The sequence below is a fragment of the Papaver somniferum genome, chromosome 1 (genome assembly GCF_003573695.1).
Source record: "Papaver somniferum cultivar HN1 chromosome 1, ASM357369v1, whole genome shotgun sequence".
In the NCBI taxonomy this organism is placed as follows: Eukaryota; Viridiplantae; Streptophyta; class Magnoliopsida; order Ranunculales; family Papaveraceae; genus Papaver; species Papaver somniferum.
Window position 1 is genome coordinate 15,261,571 of NC_039358.1, and position 6,707 is coordinate 15,268,277.

The window sequence follows — 6,707 nt, forward strand, 5'->3', positions numbered from 1 at the left end:
AGAGAACTTCGCAACCTTTTCCTTTAGCTCCCCCATCTTTTGTTCCGCATGATTTGAAACCTTTTCCTTTAACTCCCCCATATTTTATTGCGCATTATTTGGAACCTTTTCCTTTAACTCACCCATCTTTTGTTGCGCATTCTTTGAAACCTTTTCCTTTAACATCTTCGCTTTTTGCTAGTTGCTTGGAATGAAAGACCGGACTTTTTCCTTTAAAATCAACTTTGCTTGTTGAACTTTCTTGAGAGGGAGGCTCAAGATCTTTTTCTTGTACATTTCGATGATTTGGTTCTCTTTTTTCCATTAGACCTCTTCTTCGTTTGTTCTACCTTGAACATCCTCCTCCATCTCATCCTCCGCTTCATAGGATTTTTGCAACAACTCAAAACCCGAAGAATCTCTTTTCTTTGATTCTTCCAACAATTCCCTTGTCGTTTTCCTTCCTACACTCCTCTTTTGTTTCGTAGAAGGCCCACCCTTTCTCTTCTTCTTAGGTGGTTCCTTCATATCGTACCTAGTTTGTGGGTATACGAAGTTACTCAAGTTACTCAACCATATTTTCCTTTTCCCCCGTGTTAATGATTCATATTTCGCGGATAGCGTTTTTCCAATCTCGGTGTCGGCAAATGTTCCTCCAAAATCTTGATCAACTATTGTTTCATGGAATGATATTTATTGCCAAAAGGGATCAACATCTTGTATCGGAATAACTTTTTCATTGTAATTGGCTATGACATGCCGACATGGGAAGCCCAAGCTTGTCATGTTAGGACAAACACACTCTCTTCCGGCAAAGTTACCCAACTCAAAGTGTTGCACTTCTTTCATGATCATATCAATTGCACGACGTGACACTTTAAAAGTAATCCCCGAAACCAAGGATTGTCTTTCCAATTAATGTGTTTACTAGATCGGGTTTTTTCAAAATGGTCCTTACCTCTATCGAGATCATAGAGGAAATAGTTGTGCATGGCTTGTAATACCGTAACAAATCCACCATCACCACTATGAAGCTTCTTCTTCAACCGGTTATGATATGATTCCACCGTACTTGTATCTTGGTTGTCGAAGTGTTTATAATGGTTCGTAAATGCGACTACAAACTTCTCTTTGTGCGGATCCAACCAATTGTCTACCAAATATTTCACCATACTTGGATAACTTCTCAAACTAGCCAATAACATACGAGATTGTTCTTCATAATCTTCCATGGTGAGAGAATATGCCATGGCATCCCAATCCTCATGGAAACTAGCCCATCTTAGTTCCTCCAACTTGCCATCCTTCTTGAAAAAAAATTTGGCTTCTTCTTGTTGATCTACTGGTATTTTCTTTATTCTCTCCATTTCACTTTTCTTTGTTGGACGAATGATGGTCTTACATTTAGTTTCAATGTTATTTCATAGGTGGAAGGTGCAAAGAAGGTGATGAGCATCCGGGAAAATCCTCGCTATTGCATTCAACAATGCTTGTTCCTTGTCGGTGACAATCACCTTTGGAATATATCCCTCCACGTAGAATAACTTCACTTGTTTTAGTTCCCACACATAACTCTATTCAAGTTCATCTTCTAAGAAGCAAAACGCGACATTAAACGGAGAGTTGGTGGAAGTTTGTCCAACAATGTTCAACACCGGAATCTCATACTTGTTGGTCTTGTACGTGCAATCCATCAAAAGTACTTGATTGGAGCACCGCGACAACTTTATAAACTCGGTATGAGCCAATATGAGATTCTTTATTTGTTTATCCTCATCTTCAGAATGGAAAACCGAGTAATTATACTTCTCTCCCAAATGCCTTAATTGTTGCATTTGATTTCTATTTTACCATTGTTGATTTTTCTATTTTGTTTTGGCATTGTAGATGGTTGACAAAGTAGAAACATTCAATGGGTTTAGGCGCTTTATATGACCAAGTATATCAATGGGTTTCATACGGTTTTTGGTCATGGAATTTACTATCAGTTTTTCTTCATCATTAAGCCGCGCCGCATAAGGATGGGATAGAAAAGTATCTGGTATTAGGTGGTTATGACGACCGCATATAACTTTCTCCAAATACCACACTTTACTTTCCTTGTTGCATTTAAATTGAAGCTTGAACGAGTATTTAGTCTTCTTAGTGAAAAAAGTATTCTTCCTCTTTCCTTTATATTCGGTACCTTTTTTCACATGACTTTTACTTTCTCCACTACACTCGCAAACCGTTTGAAAGTGGCGGTCATTTGTTGATCCACTACAAATTATAACACACATAATTAACTTGTCACGTTCTCTAGCCCATTGTTTTGCCTCATCTTTCGTTTCACATGTTTACATGGTCCAAAAACTCGAAGTTAGTTAAAAAAATAATAATAGTGATATGGTCCAAATGAATGAGCAACATATCTTTCCGTTAGTTCCAACAAAAAAAAAACCCACCAAGTCATTCAAATAGTGATGGAAAGAATCTTCAGTTGGAATTTCGTTTGCATCAGGTTGAGAAGGCATTGGGCTAGGTGGAAGCACGATCTATCAACCAAAATGTCACAACATTAGTCCAAATAAAGAAGAAAAACTATACTTACGTCCATGTTTTAAGATCCACGAACCCAACCGTAGATAGTGTTCCCAGCCGTAATATTTGTATTTCCAACCATAGGAACAAAATCTAAATCACAGGAATATTTATGGTTGCTAAATAAAAATTCGAACTCAGCCGTAAATGATGTTACGGTTTGGAATTGTGTAAAACCCAACCGTAAAACGTGCAATAAATACTCATGCACATAATGAGTTACGGTTGGGTTCGTAGGGACATTTTCCTAACCGTAGCGGTTCTACGACTGGGTTTTGTCTTATTATTACCAGTTACGTTTCGGAGTTCATCCAAACCTAACCGTAAATAGTGGTTACGGTTGGTAACGAAGCTCAAACCCAACCGTAATCTGGCATGTACGTAGAAAAATCTGAATTTGTTTTACGTACTTTTGCTAATCTTGAGCTAAATTGAACTCATGGGAGATAGTTTAGAGGCATACATGTTGATTTTCGATCATTGGTTCTTCACTTTGTCGATTTATTTCTTCAATTGGTTGAGATTCATCATCACTTTGTGTTAAAGCCTCTCTACCATCTAACAAATCATCCATCTCTTGGTCTCCAACATGAGGTATGTAAAACTTGTTTTCTCTATCATACAAATATTCACCCACCTCGAATTGGTAACTGGTTTCATTCATTTTGGTTGAGTGAATCAAAATCTAGGTTTTGAAAGAAATCTCCAAAATATTTCTTTTTTTTTCTTCTCTCTAGTTTTTCTTCCCAGAAAAACTTTATCCGAGAAATCATCAAATATATAACAAATTCATTAGTTAATCATTATCTAATTAAATAAAATTAACATTAACTAAATAAGGGTTGTTTAGTCATTACAAAATTATTTTAGATAAGGGTTTTTTGATATTACTTATGGGTGACCCGTTTTTGCCCTATTAGGTGACGCCCCTATATTGGAATGTGACGCCCCAATAATAGCTTTCTAATAAATACTCCCTCCATCCCTGAAAATTATCTATTTATTTTTAAATTTTGTCCCAATAATAGGTGACCTGTATTATTAAACAAAAAATGTTTTTGAAACTACCATATTAATTGATTATAATTAGTATAAGAGCAAGGGCTATGGAATGAGTGTTTTTTAACACTCATTCACTGCCCAAATCAGTGAGAGACTAGATGAACGAGGGACTTTGTTACCATCGTGAGAAAATTTAATGGTCTAAGCGGCTGATTTTCAGCCTTTCTTTTTCTTTTTTTATTAAAAAAACACAAACGTCCAAACATTAGTCGTTTCACCTTTTTTTTTGGTTATTTTAATATTAAAACTGGTAAAGAGCCCACTTTAAAGAGTTTTAAATTAATAACACTCTGAAAATATCCCTAGAAGGCATATCTTCAACCGCTCCTTATGTTTTTTCCCAAACGGTTGATTTTCAGCCGCCTAGTGAAGACTTTCCAACACTCACTCGTCTCAATGAGTGTATGAGTGATTCTGGGGGAAGTGGACTCATTCAAAGCCCATAGCAACACCAGATTAGACCAAAACGAGTGAGGCTCATTCATATTGAATGAGGATCCTCACTCCATAACCCTTGCTCTAAGAAATATGTATAATTTGATAGTCATGTTTATGTTAGTTGTGTGGGTGTCTTAAAATGCTTTTCAACTGTATGAAGTTTAAAAATATCCGTGATATAGTTAAAGAGATAAATCATTTCTTAATTTTGCTCATTTATTATCCATAAGGATATAACTATAAAAATTATTTAAAATACTTCCCTCTTCTCATTGCCTTAAGAAATGTGCAAACTTGAACTAGGTCATCCATTTACTTAAAACCCGCTTAATTTCTGATTCTGGAAGGTAGTAAGAATTTCTAGCTCATTAATCACTTTCATAGATGTTCAAGCAACACATCCATGGAAACCTCGCATGATGAAAATTCTTCTAATCTTTCCAGAGATAGTATACTTAGCCATCATGATTTGGGACATTCAGTTCTTCATCGATATCAAGGTTTTTGGTCTTATGCTAAAAGCAATAGAAAATGTCAATAATTCCGAAAAACGAGGGTAACCAAATACACCACGTTTTTCGTTTTAACCTATAAGTTTGATACCAAGTGTGATCGTCTATGGACAAAGTCGAGACAATACAACAACTTTATATTCACTTAACAATCGTTACGGTACAAGACCGATTGACTATAAGATAAATGTCAAGTGAATATGATTAACGTACAAGTATATTTACTTTTAATTATAATAAAGCAATTTTAATTGCGGAAAGTAAAAGTAAATGACACATCAAGATTTTGTTGACGAGGAAACCGCTGTAGAAAACCCCCGGGACCTAGTCCAGTTTTGAATACTCTCAGAATTAAGCCGCTACACATAGTAAAATGTCAACTTTGTATAGTTGAGACTAAGTAATCTACCCCTAGTTACTTAATTCCCTCAGTATCCCTGCGTCTACGACCGTATGGTCACGTACATGAATCCCAAGACAGAAATCACTATCTTGAATTGTTTTACCGATGTAAAGTCTTAAGCACTCAACTCCTTTTGATCGCCTTCGAAAGAGTAAAGGAACAAACCTATTTCGTAACTACTTTATTCAGCCTTTTAAATAAATATCCGTTGAGTACGACAAAGACTCTTCCGTTTAAACAAGTAAACTCCTTTGTCTGGTTTAGATCAATCAAGACCTTATTACCGAAGTAATTAGATCTGGATTCGCAATTAATCTAAATAGAACTCAAAGAGAACTATAAATATATGTAGATCTAATCAACTAGATAATCACAAGTCTATCAAAGATAAACAAGATCTAGTTGGATCCCAGCCGATCAATACGTGTGCACAAATCACGAGATATGAAAACCAATAAGAAAAATCTTCTTGTTCTTCAAATTTTCAATTGCCTTCTTATGTACCTGCACACCACAAACTTGAATCCACTTATGATCGATCACGTATAGAACGGAGTCTGCTTACAATGGATGATCACAAGTTGTTTTTAGATTTAAAAACAGTTTTAAAGATCCCGTCAATACTTTGATCTAGTTTGAGTGAACCTTATGTCAGAAGAGAAGGTTGTCGAGAATAATCAAAGTAGGTGCAATCAAAGTTTCAACAACCGTTAATCGATCAAATTAATAATCGAAAACTAAAATAATAATGCAATTATCTAGTTTCCCACCAATGATACTCGTAGAGCTTCTTGATACCACATAAGTCTTTAAACGAACAGTCGTAAGACATGTCGCCTAATTATGGTACTTTCCTCTCCTAATAGACGGCTCCACCGAAACAACACGAATGGAGTTTGCCTGGCTCCTAGGATAGTTTGCAAGAAATGCAAACTCAACTATTTATAGACCAAGGTTGTTTGGACAACAAGGAAATTCCAAAACCATAAATATTCTCAAGATATGCAATAAGTACCTAATTTTGGTTTTCCTATTATCCAACATGTAATTTCGAAATATCTCCTTACAAAATATCTAATATTAGTTTAACACTTAACCAATATAAGTTTCCAAGAGATATGTTTTGATTTGATGGAAAACCAAAAGCATATAATCAAAAATTTTAAAGATTCTCAATATTTCGGATTGGGATCACCTTGAGTATCAAGGAATATCTTTGGACCATAAAAGATAAGAATTATACTCATGACCAAATTTTTTCGACATCTGGAACTTTCCTATTTAGCAAACCTTAATTCCAAACTCACACAAAACCGTGAAGTAGTATGTTAAATATAGAGGATCGGTATTGCCCTTGGGACCGGTTCTACCTTGACTCCTAACATAGTTTAAGATCGGTTCTACCAAGTCTCCAGATATAGATAGGGACCAGTTCTACCATGACTCCTAACAATAGCTAGGATCGGTTTTACCATGTATCCCAAAATAGGTAAGGATCGGTTCTACCAAAGTTCTCAACATAAGTCAAGATCGATTCTATCATATATCCCAAAATACGTAAAAATCGGTTGTACCATGGATCTCAACATAAGCCAAGATCGGTTCTACCAAGGTTATTACCTAGGTTCAAATTGGTTATCCAATAAATCTTCATTGAAACCCGGACCAAAACGCCTATTGATTTCCTTTCGATAACGAAACAAGTTTCGTATATGTACTTCCTTTAAACATAT